The sequence below is a fragment of the Diabrotica virgifera genome, chromosome 10 (genome assembly GCF_917563875.1).
Source record: "Diabrotica virgifera virgifera chromosome 10, PGI_DIABVI_V3a".
NCBI lineage: Eukaryota > Metazoa > Arthropoda > Insecta > Coleoptera > Chrysomelidae > Diabrotica > Diabrotica virgifera.
The window spans coordinates 1410078-1427070 of NC_065452.1; the positions used below are offsets into that span (position 1 = coordinate 1410078).

General features: G+C 34.5%; 1 protein-coding gene across 1 annotated transcript in view; it reads right to left on the bottom strand.

Annotated features, from left to right (window-relative positions):
• Positions 1–16993, bottom strand: part of LOC114341705 (insulin-like receptor) — a 523292-nt gene that overhangs the window by 70695 nt on the left and 435604 nt on the right. The gene's annotated exons all lie outside the window — the stretch shown is intronic.

Sequence of the window (16993 nt, forward strand, 5' to 3'; positions counted from 1 at the left end):
CATGACCCCTATTCTCATTTAAAATCATCGATTACGTCATCAAGCCCAGATGGATGACGTCACTAGTATCATATATATGACAAAAAATTGTAATTTAAAAATAAAATCGACCTATTTCGGCATTTTTCCTTGAAGTCGCCGGTTTACGAAATAATGAATTTATGCGTTACTTTATGGACGCACTGTATAAACTGACACGTGGTGACTGTCTAAAAACTTACATCGGTCAAACTGGCAGAACCTTTGACAAACGCATAGCAGAACACAAAAGGGCTTTCAATAATAGAAAAACAGATTCTACGTACGCATAGATTTTGTTCATAACTATTGTTTTGTAATAATTTGATCATAATAAGCATAAAAATTTGATCAGTTGTTCCTCCCCGTCTGAAACCAGCCTTGAATTCTATTATTAGTGTTTCGTAGGTTTTTATTATATTTCTTGTAATTTTTTCCAATACCTTATACGTGCATTACACTGTCAAGTTAGTGCCGATTACCCTCAAACCTCTAGATTCTAGATGACGTGCCATAGCAGTGACCGTGAGCACCAGGTACACCGGAGGTCGGTTCTGATGGCGTAGTCATATTCAGCGACCTCAAAAACAACCGAGTTCCCTTAATATGCTTATTTTGACATGTTTATGCAGTTTTGGATTCATTTTATGCACTTAAAATGCAATTATGCATTTCGATCAATTTTTCTATAGTAGACTTTTTTCCTCACATCATCCTGAATCCAATGCAAAAAGTTGCAAGTCTCTAGGTGCTGTATTTCAAAATTGATTTATTCCGGTATTTTTAGTGCTAAATGCCCTAGTCTAGCGTTTCCCAACCGGTGGGTCGCAAACCACTAGTAAGTCGCGGGCGGATTTTAGGTGGGTCGCGACGTGGCTCTTACAGTAGCTGACCATACTCGATCTGACAACGACAGGTCGAGGAATGGGTCGCGAATATGAAAAAACATCAGAAGGTGGGTCGCCAGACATAAAAGGTTGGGAACCACTGCCTACAATAGTCTATTATTGGAACTGTGCAAGTTCTAGTGGTGTTGATTATAGTTACTTTCGAGTATTCGTTACTTTTGTATAAAGTAATCATTTACAGTATTCGTTACTTTGATTACTATGATTACTTTTGTATTTGAGTACCGGTAATCATATCGAGAATCGTATTTCTCAGTAGGTAAGTATTTTGTATAGGTATTCCGTCACACCCTTAAAACGCTTCAAACCGATAACGATATTCGATAACACTCGTAAAATACCGGTCCCGTCGGTTGCTCGCTGGGATACGATTGGCATTTTTTTATAGAAAGTAATCAAGTGTACTGGTTGTAGATACAATAGTCGTTACTCGCTCTGATACGATTGGTACGAAGTAATCAGAGTAATCAAAGTAATCAAAGTAACGATTTGCCTCTCTGTGTAGTAATCGTTACTTTCGGTATTCGTAAGTAACGAGTACTTTGTAACGAATAGTTATTTTTTCAACATCACTAGCAAGTTCGGAAAAGCGACACCTGGTTTCATAGCTCGGCAATATTTTTGGCACTTTTAATTGTATTGGCCAATTATATTAGTCCTGGTTCTGGATAATTGTCAAGGCTACAGCCCAAAAAAATTATAAGAAGAAAAAGTAAGACTGAGGTTATGTTATTAAAAGGTAAACAATTGTATGTAGTAAATAAAATAAATAATTATTAAAATGCAGTACTGCAAGCAAAATAAACTTACGTGCATAGAAATCGGCCCACCTAAAAATTTGGTCATTTTTTAAGTCTCGTATTTCCTAAAACTGTTGGCCGATTTAAGTGATTTTTTTAATATGTTATAGCCTTATTCTTCAGCAATATCGCTGTAATAATTGCTAAACAGGTAAGTGCTATTTTATACCGGGTGTAACAATGATAGTGTGTTTTTTTCTCAAAGTTCGGAACACCCTGTGGAATATTCTAGTGTATATAAAATATTGAAATTAAAACTCAACTGTAGCCTTAGGCGTTCTTAACATTTTGCTTTTTGATTCATTCGCTTATGTTGGATAATAAAAAAGTTAGGTATTTTAACAACTAGCAACGTTCTTCATCAATACAGGGTGTTTCTAAATAAGTGCGACCAACTTTAAGGGGAAATTCTGCATGAAAAAATAATGACCGTTAGGTTTATAATCATATGTTCGCAAATGCTTCGTTTCAGAAATACGGGATGTTGAATCTGTTCGTACAATCTGACGATTTATTTATTGAAGAGGTAATTATTGCGCATTTTTTTGGCATACAGTTAAGAATTTTATATTCACCATTGGCGCGCATACGGGAAATATGACCGGGTAATATGACCCGTATGCACGCCAATGGTGAATATAAAATTCTTAATTGTATGTCACATATGCGCAATAACTACCTCTTAAAACCCACCAAATTTCATTTGCATATCTCAACCGGTTTTAGAGAAGTAAATAAATCGTCACTTTGTAAAAAAAAAATTCAACATCCCGTATCTCGAAAACGAAGCATTTGCGGACATATGTTTATAAATGAAACGGTCATTATTTTTCATGCAGAATTTTCCCTTAAAGTTTGTCGCACTTATTTAGAAACACCCTGTATTGATGAAGAACGTTGCTAGTTGTTAAAATACCTAACTTTTTTATTATCCAACGTAAGCGAATGAATCAAAAAGCAAAATGTTAAGAAAGCCTAAGGCTACAGTTGAGTTTTAATTTCAATATTTTATATACGCCAGAATATTCCACAGGGTGTTCCGAACTTTAAGGAAAAAACACACTATCATTGTTACACCCGGTATAAAATAACACTTACCTGGTTAGCAATAATATTATTACAGCGATATTGTTGAAGAACAAGGCTATAACATATTAAAAAAATCACTTAAATCGGCCAACAGGTTTAGGAAATACGAGACTTCAAATATGACCAAATTTTTAGGTGGGCCGATTTCTATGCACGTAAGTTTACAATTAATTAAATTTAATTCTATCTAATATTTGCATATCATATCAATATTGTGGAGCAACATATAATTTTTCTTGTTCAATGACAGTAGGTATGAAATATACGACAATCTGACAATTTCAATTGACAATATGAATTATTTAAGAAAGTTTCAAGATTTCTCCGATATTTGCGCACGATCGTTTCTCGTATCCCCTCCAAGTACTTTCACACCGCGAATAAAAATTTCAAACAGTAATATTTTTAAAAATATATTAGTTTTTTTTCAAAAAAATGTTTTTGTCTTTTTTTTTTAATCCCGTTTACTCTGAAAATCAAAGAATCAATTTCTGTACCTTTAAAATTTTTTATATTTGATCTAATTGTGGTAATAAATGATTGATGCCGCACAATTGATATTTTATACCAACAAAACAAACAAAACATTCTTTCTTCAATACGACAGCGCTTAGATTGATCCTATATAGTTGTATTGTTTTATAAACACAAATACTCCAGGGAAATAAGGCAAAAAATACCATGTTCGGGACACTCATTCAGCCAGGATGCAAATGGGTTTTTTTGGGTATTATATACCTATATTATTAATAGTCCAATTATTGGCATAAAATAAGGGTCAAAAATGGCAAGTTTTTTGTGGAAATCGCTACAGATAAAAATGGGGTAATTTAATATATTATTTTTAGAGTATTCATCTTTTAGTAGAAGGACAATGGTTTAAAATAGCAGTTTTTGAATTTTGGTCCGATTATTTGTTGCTTCAGAAATAAATGTTGCAATATAAGGCTAAAATTTCGAAAATCAAAAATTTGCTATAAGTTTTTGCAAAACTGAATTTTGCACTTTTGATATTTCATGGAAAGTTGAGTCTAGTAGTCCTTATAATGCACAAAAAAATTCAAGATGATTCATCAATCAGTTTAAATTACTCAATTTGTTTATCCCACATTTTTACAATGTTATTGCTCAGAAAATAATAATGATACAGCAATTCTGCGGGTACCACATGAAAGAAGAAGACTCATATTTTCAAAATATTTAAAAAAATCAATAAATGTCATTTTTCCCATTGCAAAAAATTTGACTACAATACAGTCATTTTTGGCTTATAAATAATTTGAATAACCTTGTTAATATTGACTGTAGGCATGATTTGAGTTTCCATTAGACTTGTGTTATGGACGGATTTTACGGACTATGATTGGTCGTATTCAAATCAATGACATATTTGATGACATTTAAAAGAAATACGTCAACAACCGTAACCCTGTACCCTGTTTTCTCGTTTGTTTTTGTTTATGCAGTGTGTTTATGTTATACAAAAGAAAAATATTGATATTTTAGTTATTAATCTTGGATTTTGAGACTATTTTATACGTTTATACTTGTTTATTGTATTAATTTTTAAACAGCCATATTATTTCCAGCAAAAGTTATGGAACGTTTACAGATAGTAATATTTATAAAAAAAACAAATTACTTTCTGTAAATAACTTTCTGTAAAACTATATTTTGTAAATTTTTAAAGCTTCCTCCCAGACTCATTTGAGTATAAGGTGGTTAATTTTTCCGAAATAAATGGAAAGGATGGCGCATTTAATGCAGTAATTTGAGCTAATACAACGACACAAGAAGATGCTCAAAATTGTCAAAAAGAATATGAAAATGTTGATAAAGTAAATTTGAGAGTTCTAAGAACTTATCCAAATGATTCTATGAAGCTTGTTTTCAAGGTAAATATTGATGTTAATATATTCACTTTCTAACTTTATGGGTTTTTTATTTTGTAGGGATGAATAATTAACATTGGAGAGAATTTTTAAGTATTTTGCTAAGCAACAAATTTTGTGTTCATTTTGATTTAAAGTTCATAACATACATTCATATATTGTAAGATATTAAATAGATTTTTTTATTACAGAAAGACTATTGATGCCATCACAATACTCAGGCTAATTTGCCTTCATCAAAGACAAAAAATCCGTCATCTAAACATGTTAACTGTCAGGCATTTTTAAGAATTACAGTGAAAAGGTAAAGTCTATTTGCTAATCTGAGACACAACTACTGTCTAGTGACGTTGGTAATTTTTTTTGAGAAGTTAGGTTGCTAGACGTAACTGGAAAAGACTACACAACCAAACATAATTACTCGTAACCAATATTATTATTAACAGTAAACAGGCATAAATAACATAACATACACCAATCAATAATTATTTATTTACACTTTTATAATGTATTGATAACAGATGAGAAAAGTATTTATTGTACAAAATAAAAATATTTTATAGAAATAAATTCCACAAAATTTTATGAGTTTAGTATACACTCCCATTATTTCCAACAATTATTTTTCTTTAGTGAAAGATTAAGTTGATTTGAGCAGTTAATAGTGTTGGGTAGGAATTTTTGTATTGTGAAGACAACACTTATATATTACGATTATAGATATTAAAGCTGCTTTTGATTCTATAAATAGAGAAATAATATGGTCAGTAATGGAAGACCTGCAAAGCCTACAAAAGATAATAAGCGTGGCAAAAAATACATATAAAAGTATATAGAAATGTACTGGCTAAAGTACAAATAAACGGAAACAGATCGCCAATAATAAACCTAAGAAGAGGAATAAAACAAGGCGACAGTCTCGGCCCAGTTTCATTCATATTAGTAATGATTCGAGTAATGAAGAGTGCTAAAAGAAGGTCAAGGCAAACAGTCAACAATAGGGTATAGGAATTTAGTACCAGTGAAAATGGAAGGAATACTATATGCAGAAGACCTAGAAATAATAGCAGACGATAAAGAAAAAATGCAAAAATTAATGAATATATGGGTGGAAGAAATAGAAAATTTGAAAATGGAGGTAAATGTAAAGAAAACGAAGACCGTGATAGTAACCCAAAAGAAAAGGGAAGAAATAAACCAAACGTTATTTAGTCGCAAAAATGAAATAATGGAAATAATCTCCACGTTTGAATACCTGGGAGTAATAATATCAGAGGATGGAAAGGTAGACAAAGAAATCTCATACAGGGTGAAAAAAGCAAATAAGATCTACTATGCACTAAATAAAACAATATTTGGAAAGGAAGAAATAGAGAAAGAAATAAAACTAAAGGTATACAATGCAATATACGTACCAACTTAAATATTATGCAAGTGAAACATGGGTAAACAATGCAAAAATAGACAGTACAATAAGCGCAGCGGAGATGAAGCAGTTGAGAAAAATAGCAGGAAAAACAAAATTGGACAGAATAAGAAATGAGGATATTAGACAAAGGCTAAAACAGCAATCGATAATAACGAAGATCCAAAAAAGAAATTAAATTGGTATGGACACATTAACCGAATGGACCAGGGAAGACTACCAAAGCAGGTGATGGAATCAAAAATGTATGGTAAAAGAAGGAAAGGGAGGCCAAGAAAAAGGTGGACCGATCAGATTATAGAAATTGGGCAGGAAAAACACATAAACAAATGAAAGATTTAGCAAAGGACTGCAAGAAATGAAAGAGATGGATAGAGGATGAAAAGACCTCCGATACCCCTGAGGGGAATAAGGAGTTTCGAGAAAGAAGAATTTTTATTAAGAATTTGTCACTCAGATAGGTTCTTCTAAACTTGTGGTGGTAATTCAATGGCTTCTCCAAATAACGCTTCTACAGGAGTGGATCTCATGGCACCTAGACAAACAATCAATTGAATTCAGCAATTGTTCGTTAAATGTATTTTCTTTGATAAATTGGTGCTAGCAGATGCATATAAGATGCTGGCATAGTCTATGATCGACCTTATGTATGATCTAAAGAACAGCTCACTAATAAACAATTTAAAACACGTTCTATTTGTTTTTTTCTCTCTATATCTACCATTAATTCCATCATAAAAGTTAGTACGACTGTTTATTTTATGGCAATTCATTTAATTAAATTAAATATGTATTGCAGTTTAGACAGGGGAATAGCCACTCTCGTATTAAAATTTCCTTCTGAAGTTCTTACAACCCTTAAACTTTTATATGTTAATACTTTGTTACAGTCTCCCAGCCAATTTAGTACATCAGATCAAATAAGTCTGAAAGTTAATCATACATTTTTAAGGCACAAATAAATATAATATTATCTCTTTTATAGGTATAAATTATAGTATTTAATTTTCTTATAACATTACTACCCCCTAGTTATATAATTTTTGCTGAATGTAGATGGGAGAAAACTATAAGTACTTAATAAAAAACAGCAAACAAAGTACGTAAATACTCTGAAAAATATTAACTTTACATTTATAAATATATTCATATTATGTATTATAATATTTATTGTAGAAGAACTATAACTTTACAAATTTAAAATGTAAATATTGATGTATATGTATAACCTTAAAACTGCAACAATCAACAATGTCCTTGATTTGAATACGACCAATCACAGCCCGTAAAATCCGTCCATAACACAAGTCTAGTGGAAACTCAAATCATGCTGACTGTAGACTTCCAAACTCCAACATGTGACGGACAGGTTTGTATTTATAATGTATGTATACCCAAAAAACCCATTTGCAACCTGGCTGGATCACTGTCCCGGCAAAAACCGTCCTGGACTAAAAATATAATCACTCATTTTCTTAATGGTTGTTCCTTTCGGAAATGTTTACATTGATAAATCGATAAAAAACTATATTATCAATAGAACCGTAAACAGTTGTGCAGTGATGCCGCTTTTATAATTTCTTTGTAGTAGTATAGTAATACAGAATTTGATTTCGTCAATTCTACAGTCATAGGCGTATGTAGCTGGGGGGTTGTGGATGCTCACAATATCTTTTTTGTGCCATTCTCCTCCATTGTCTTACATTCATAGTTTTCAGGTCGTCTTACACGTCATCCAACCATCTCGATCTGGGCATTTCTTTTCTTCGTCTTCCTAGTGGCTTCCATTGTAATATTTTCTTTGTTGTTTTTGTATTTTCTTTCTCTGGACATGTCCCAGCCATGACAATCTTTGACTTTTTACAAATCTTACAATATCGTACGTTTAATTCATTCATTTCGTCGCTGCTCCTGATTCTCCATGTATTGTGTCGTCCTCCTCTTGCACCGTCTCGTATACCTTTCTCGGTTTCTATCTATCGAATTCTTGAGTGGGGCTTCGTCTTTTTTTGTGATTACCCAGGTTTCACAACCATAGGGTATTAATATTTCACAACCAGTCTAGTTAATGTTTTGTATATAGCCATTTTGATTGTTGTGTCTAATAATTTCGATAATAATCTTTTATTAGCGTACGGCTCCACGGGCGAGAAATTGACGCTAGCAGTAGCCGTAAAACGAACTTATGGTTCAGCGGAACGGAATAGGAATAGCCGAACTGTACCGACTACAGGACTTGTGCGTAGTCGGTTCAGTTCGGCTATTCCTATTCCGTTCTGTGGAAACTTAAGTTTGTTTTACGGCTACTGCTAGCGTCAATTTCTCGCCCGTGGAGCCGTACGCTTAGCAGAGTATGTACGTTTCCCAACTGGAAATAAGTGCATTCATTTCCCTACTTACAGAATTCTTTTGATTGATTTATATGCCCAGATATGTGAAGGTATCCACACGTTCTATGGTATAGTTGTCTATTGCGATATTATTTTCATTGTCAAGTGTTCTTTTGTCGACCATGTACTTCGTTTTTGTTTATCTCATTTTAGGCCGTCTTTTTCGTGCTTCAGGATCCATTTTCTTGAACGCTTCAATTAGTGTGCCTCTTCATCATATGAATTTACTTACTTATTACTACTATTATTACTTACTTACTATTATCGCCGGTGTCACTGTTTGATGAATAATGTACATTTATTATAGAATGTAGTACCTTCGGCTGAATATGTTCCAGTTTCTCTATATGTATTAGAATTTTAGGATGTACCAAAAAGTAGTATACGCAGGTCCATATTACTTTAAGAACTACTTTATATACCAAAAGGCTGTTTTTAAATTAAGTTGGAACTGTCGAAGGTGCGACACAAAAGTCGAGTGTGTAGTGTAGTTAAATCTAAACCTAATTCTGAGAAGATGGCTAACTACACTAGTCTTGCGCAGTATCATCCAACCGAGTTTGACAAATGCTTAGCTGTCAGATGTGTTTGTTTGCCACAAAACACCTTTTTCTTTTTAGTTTAATTTAAATCTAAAAACTTTAAAAAGCTTTTAATAATTTTAAGAACTAAATTACCTACAAACTTTAATTTAATTTAATTTTATTTTCTTATTTCTAACGTAACCAAGTAACTCAAAGATTAACTACACTAGAACGTTCCTTTGTTTAGTGGTAAACCCATGATTTTCGTTTGCCACCAGCTAGTGTAGCCTACTACACTCAACTACACTTTCAAGTGTTACACTAGAAAACAAAGGAACATACCTAACTATTTAACTTTAGAGCAAGAAAACCCTGTATATCTGTGGACGTTGTTTAGAGTATTCTTGCTGACATTAGCTACGGATAATTTAAAGCTTATCAGATGCTACTGTTGCAAATTCAGAATGATGGGATTGAATCCTTGTAGGATATTCTAAATAATCTCAAACGGCAACATCGTACTCACTTGCATTTAAAATGTAAGTTAACTAATACTATGTATTAATTAGATACTAAAATAATTATTATGTGTATGGTGTAACACAGGAAGTTATGTGGGCAACGTAACCTAAAAAAACTATATCGATTAATGAACTAGCTTAATTATCATAAACAAGTGTTAGTACCTAGGCTATTCCCTCCTTAACTAAAGGGTAGGATTTTATGTATTTCGATTTAAATAAAAAATTAAAATAATATCTACAAATGACGTGGGGGGAGTTGAACATGTAGCACAAAATCCCTGTATAAGTTAACAAATTTTAACCACGAAAATCCCAATCGTAATGCTTCTATTTATAAATTTTTTTGGCATAAGGGTTATGGTACCCTAAACGTGTGAATTATGACCTAAACATATGTTGTTCTGAAGCTATTTTCTTGTGGCACTTTTGTAATTAACTATTTTTAATGAGAAATAAGCCACAGTTTTACTAAAAAAATTATTTTATTAACGTTTCGACGTCCAAATCGGATGCCGTTGTCAAAATACAAAAAATATTAATGAATTGAACAAAAATGTTGCTTAGTAAAAAATTTATCTAATAAATTATTTAATCTGACTCATTTATATCGGCAATTCAAACATATACTTATTATACATTTTAAAGTAGAAGACTTTAAAATGATATTGCCAATATTTATGAGTTGCGTTCCTGGGACGACTTTACTGAAAGATAGTTCATTCGGTTACATGAAATCAACCCCAACTCAAGAATATCCGTCACAAAAAAATCATAGCATGTGATCTGTCTTTAAAAAGACAACCACATGCAGTAAAATTCTCGCGTTAGAGAGTCCATAGTAAATCACGAGGGAAAACCAGGAAAAAACCTCGTGATACTATCCCGACATCGTAAGTATTAGGTCTTACTTTAGTTAACTCTCAAAACTAATACCAAATTCTGAGCTTAAAATGTACAATATGTTATTTTATAAATAATATTAATAATACATAGATATATAAATAATACTAAAATATAAAATATGTACTCGATATGTTATTGACTTGCTAATCGTGGTATTTTCTTTCTATTGACTTCCTCTTTTAGTATGGGTAACCACATCCTACTACATTCTACCGAGGAATTTGCGACACAATTGGTTTCATTTAGCATAATTAGAGCCGCTTCTGTGTTTTTTCTCTTTTTACTATCTGTTTCTTTATTTCATTAACGTCAAAACATTAATAAAATCATTTTTTTTTTGTAAAATTGTGGCTTATTCCATTAAAAATAGTTAATTAAACATAGCATGTTAATACGCAGGTCGTGAAAACGATAACTTTTACCTTGGAAAAGTTGCGTAAAATAAGGAAAAATCGATTTTTAGAAAAACGAACCCGGTTCAACTCTAAATTTCCTTTTATTTATGCTTATCTCATAATAATATGACATTTTCACTACACAAAAGACATAAGGGATAAAATCGTGGTTGAACTTGGAATTGAAGTCCGACGGTCTATTATTAGAATGTTAAAAGAAATTGTTATTATTGTGCATACGACTGTTCTTGACAATGAAAGATGTTCGTTACCCCCGATAAATATTTCAAAATAAATAGTAATGTCAAAAACTTTATATTATAAGAAACGGTTGTATAGCATATGCCGTAGCTGTCCTTTTTCTACACTTCCCCCATCTCTCCCTATGTGGGCAAATTTCTTTATTCAAGCTTTTCGTGCTCAGTTGTTATGTTAGTTTCGGCTGTTTACTCCAGGAAAATAAGCAAGAAATAGACCATGTTCGGGACACTGAAATATTCAGGTAGCTCACAACTTTTTAGTTACTGTTGACCTGTATATAAAAACCTACCTGTTTCCAGCCTAGAGTTCGGAGCCGTTTTTTAATTAACAATTTAGTGCAAAAAACGAGATTTTTTCGATTTTTTGCACTTCATTAAAGAGCTAAACAGTTGAAATAAAATTACAAAATTAAATTTTTTAGAACATTGAAAAACCTTCAAACTGCCGATTTTTGAAAGTTAAAAAGTCAATTGGTTGGTTCGCCAACTGCAAAATAAGTGAAAATCGTTATTTGTTAATAACTTCTACTAAAACTAACTTAGAACTTTAGTGTTTTACCCAAACTTGGGTATTAGGGTACTTAACAAACCCTCAAAATTGGATACTGATTCATTAATTAGTTAGAAGTTATTCTATAAGACAGAGAATAATGAAGATAGGGCAATTCTACGTATGCCAAATGAAATTAGAAGACTGATAGTATCAAAATGTATTAAAAAAAGATAAAAAAATAATTACCATAGTCAAAAATCCTAAGGCCAAATTTTTAAAATTTTGTAGTTTATAAACATTTAGAATAACTTTAAAAATCAATGTGAAAATCCCAGTAGCTGGCTGTATTACTTTACTTTACTCCTCTTGATTCCATTTGGAACATAGGGCCTCTACAGTCCACCTCCATTCATCTCTGTTTCTGGCCAGGGCTTTCACTTCTTTCCATGTTAACCCATTGTCTTCTAGCTCTCTGGTAATATTTCTTTTCCAGGATGTCATTGGTCTGCCTTGTTTTCTTTTTCCAGTTGGTTGGTAATCCAGGGCTTGTTTGGTTATATCATCTTCATTTTTCCTTAATGTGTGTCCAATAACTTCCATTTGCGTCTATTTATCGTTTTGGCTATCGGCTCTTGATTAGTTTTTCTCCTGGAGCTGGCTGTATACCATAGTTTAACAACTCATACAGAAGTAAAAAACTTGTAAAAAAAGTTGTATACCTATTGGTATAAAATCGTTTATTAAAAAACTTCATAAAATGTCATCCAAATGAATTGCAAAACGTTTTCGTTCTAAATTAGAACATCTTCATGTGGAGAATACTTACATTCTGCTGAGTAATTGGAACTAGCACACTATTTAAAGTGGTAACCTCATAATATATGGCAGAGGTGGCTAAGCTCGTTAATAGTCCGAGCCATTTTTCAAAATTTGAAATGTTTCGAGAGCCGCAATTAAACAATCATCTAAAAAGTGTACAGAAGGTATTAAATTTTTCTCCCACTGGATTTCACGAATTTAAAAGTGAAATAAAATGGTTAACATCGTTGTTTCAAATATTCAAATAATTCTACAAGCAGCCTTTGCTAATTCAGGATACTTCGATTCTTCATCATCCTTCCATCTTTTTCTGGGACTGCCTACTTATCTTCTATCGTCTTTCAAAAAACACCGTCTTTAACACTCTGTCTTCCTCTGATTTACCACATCAACTGCCCATCTTATATTAGCGAATAATTAGCTGTACAGTCTTAATTTAGATTGTCTTTTTAGCTGCTTAGATCTTAATAATGATGGCAGGGAGTATAATGTTCTATTCCACGCAAATATCCTTGCTGAGACCTCTTTTTAGATGAGCTCATCAGAATCAAAACCTAAATTTTTCGTTCTGCTAAATCCAAACTAAAGTGCAAATTTCTGAAGATGTAAGGGACGTGCATAAAAAGTACAAATTAGTGTGCCATTTTATGATATTTATTGATGCCCCTTTGATTGAAAAATACCGGATACCTTTTGGAAACTTTACATTTTCAATGTTCTTTTAGCCTCCTGACAAAATTTCAACACATGGATTTAGCAGGTTTTGATTCTATAGGCCTCAGATGTAGTTGTCATGTGTGATTACCGCCACATATTTAAACTCTTTTTTTACCAATTCCAAATTGTGGCCATTAATAGTTTTGTTCTGCCTAACTCCTTTGTCTTCGATGTTTGGTTATTAGCATGTATTTCGTCTTCTCTTCATTTATTTGAAGACCCAGACTACCTGTTTTCTCCTCGAGTTGTGAAAACAACTCTCTCATGTCTCTTGTGTAGATTGAGTGACTGCACCTATATCATCAGCAAATGATAACACTAGTTTTGATCCTCGATTCGCAAATTCTCCTGTCAGCTCAGATGATATTTTACTTATTACATATTCTAAGGCCAAATTGAATAGCAACAGTGATAAAGGGTGTCCTTGTCCAAGTCCTGATGTTACACTTAGTCTTTTATATTTGTTGTCAGTAATTTAAGACATTTTGAAAAACAAAAATTAAAAGTAAATCAGGTCCATTTATTGAGAGCCACAAATAATTCTTCAAAGAGCCACATGTGGCTCGCGAGCCACAGTTTGGCCACCCCTGATATATGGTTTACATCGTATTGATTAATAAAATATGGTGACTACAAGTCGACGTTAAAAGATTTAATTATATACATGCCCAATGGGCAACATGTTTCCCTGCTCGAAAAAATGCTAGGTACCTACTTGTCAGTTCAATGGGGATCAAAATGACATCGAGATCCTCACAGTGGAGATAAACTCCTGTACAGTAACGTCAATGTACAAACCACCAAACGCTGACTTTGCTTTTGAGGAACCGAATAACTTTCAATCACAGCAAATCAAATTCGTACTGGGTGACTTCAACTGTCACAGTGTCGCGTGGGGTTACAACGAAACAGATTCCAATGGCGAAGAACTAGAAAAATGGGCTGAAAGCATGAACCTAAAACTTATTCACGATCCAAAGCAGCCTGCGTCGTTCAACAGCGGAAGATGGCGCAGAGGTTACAACCCAGACAATATATTTGTCAGCGACAGAATTGGAGACCAGGTGACAAAAATCGTTGGAAGCGCTCTCCCAAAGACACAGCACAGACCAATAATTTGTCTTTCCAACGCGGCAATCAGATACGAAATTGTTCCTTTCAAGAGAAGGTTCAACTTTACTAAAGCAAAATGGGAAAAATTCTCTGAAACATTGGATCAAGAAGTTTCCCAGCTAGAACCTTGCCCTGATTCATACGATAAATTTGTAGAAATCGTAAAGCAAGTATCACGGAAATTTATCCCTAGAGGTTGTCGAACTGAGTACATAGCGGGGCTCAATGAAGAATCTAAACCCCTACTTAAAAGATACGAACAGCTATATGAAGAAGACCCTTTCTCGGAAGCGACAATACAGGCTGGGGAGGAAATGTTACATGCGATATCCGCCAACAGAACGGAAAGGTGGTGCAAGCTGGTCACGAGTCTGGACATGAAACAAAACAGCAGACGTGCCTGGAAGCTGATTCGGAATCTTGGCAACGATCCCGCTGCTCCGGCAGTCAACATGACAGAAGTCACACCCGATCAGATAGCCCATCATCTTCTAATGAACGGTAAGACGACATCAAGAAAGAACAAGGTGAGAGCTCAACGGAATATCGACGAAGAAAGAGATGTTCTAGGTACCTCTTTTTGTCTAGAGGAGATGAGAGGCGCGATCCATCAAATGAAAGATAATAAAGCGGCTGGCCTGGACGACATACGAACAGAGCAAATAAAGAACTTTGGACTAAAAACCGTAGAGTGGCTCGTAAAAATGATGAATTGCTGCATCCGTACATTACAAATCCCCAAGATATGGAGAAAAGCTAGAGTGGTAGCCCTCTTAAAACCAGGGAAGGATCCGGCGGATACAAAGAGTTTTAGACCTGTATCTCTCTTGTGCCACCTTTTCAAGGCCTTTGAAAGAATGATACTGAACCGGATCGCAGAATATGTGGAGACTAAAATTATTCCAGAACAAGCAGGATTCAGACCCGGAAAGTGCTGCTGCAGTCAAATTCTTAATCTCACCCAACATATTGAAGATGGTTTTGAACGGAAGGAAATAACAGGAGTAGCGTTCATAGACCTAACTGCCGCCTATGATACAGTTAACCATCAACGGCTACTCGCAAAACTCTACGAAACTACAAAGGACTTCCGACTAACAAGGTTAGTGAAATGTCTCCTCCAGAATAGACGCTTCTACGTAACGCTCCAGTCCAAGAACAGTCGGTGGAGGGACCAAAAAAATGGGCTACCACAGGGAAGTGTCCTCGCGCCGTTTCTATACAACATATACACCAACGACCAACCCATACACCAACAAACAAGGCAATTTATTTACGCTGATGATACAGCGGTGGCAGCTCAGGGAAGAACCTTCAATGAAGTCGAAGTGAAGCTGACAGATGCCCTGGGAGACTTAGCTCTATACTATGATAAAAACCATCTGAAACCCAATCCCACAAAAACCCAGGTATGTGCTTTCCACCTGAGAAACAAGCATGCCCGAAGGTCGCTGGAGGTGGAATGGCGTGGTCAGATGCTGGAACACAACAAGACGCCAAAATACCTTGGCGTCCGTCTGGATAGAACTCTGTCTTACCGATACCACTGTCAAGATGTTAAGAAGAAAGTAAGTGCCAGAAATAATATCATCCGCAAGCTAACTAATACAAAATGGGGAGCACAACCACACACTCTCCGCACTTCTGCCTTGGCATTATGTTTTTCGGCCGCGGAGTTTGGAGCACCAGTATGGGCAAACTCTGCTCACGCAAAGAACGTCGACGTGGCTCTAAATGAAACGGTCCGTATAATATCGGGTTGCCTGAAACCGACACCTATCGAAGAGGTATACCCCATTGCTGGAATTGCTCCACCACCAATCAGGAGAAAGGTCACGTCAGAGGTAGAACGGAAAAAGCAGGAGACGGACCGAAGACACCCCTTATATGACCACCAAACTCAGCCAAGCAGACTAAGATCTCGGAAAAGCTTCCTGAAAACATCAAGATCCATCCCCGAAGCGCCAGAGACGCGCCGAATACACCTATGGCAAGCGTCAACTACTGCGACACATTTTCCTCCCTCGGAGGAAATGGCTGCTGGACACAATTTACCGTATCCGACTTGGAAAGCGCTAAACAGACTAAGAACCGGCGTTTCACGTTGTGCTAGTAACCTGAAAAAATGGGGATACCAGGAGGACGATACCTGCGACTGTGGCGCGGTTCAGACCAGCCGGCATCTACTATCATGCACAGAGATGAGAGAGACCTGCACAGAACAAGACTTAATTATAGCAAATGACAGGGCCATCTATGTGGCCAACCATTGGAAATACAGAATTTAAAGTTGTTGGTGTTCCGGACACGGAAAGTAAGTAAGTTCAATGGGCACAGACCAACTGATAAAGTAGGAAATAGGCATTCGTTATGACAAAAGTGACATGACAAGACAGGATAAAGCCAATTTTTGGTTAAGAACTTCAAAAAGTGTAGTTTTAATCTTCCATTTTAGTTAAACTGTAATGGTTGTTAATAAGTGTCTGAAAATGCAATTTAAATTATTGAAGTATTAGAATCTATTATAAATTCTAAATTAGCAACTCTCTATTCCAGAAAAACTTATGGATTGTTGGATTTAAGGTGGGTATATTTCATGGTTGAATGTGTGACGTCATCGAATGTAAAATGATAAGATGAAAGTTTAATTTAGTTTAATAAAATGAAATATACTACATAGTAAACAATTAATGAACTGACGTGGAAGAATTGAAAGCTAAAT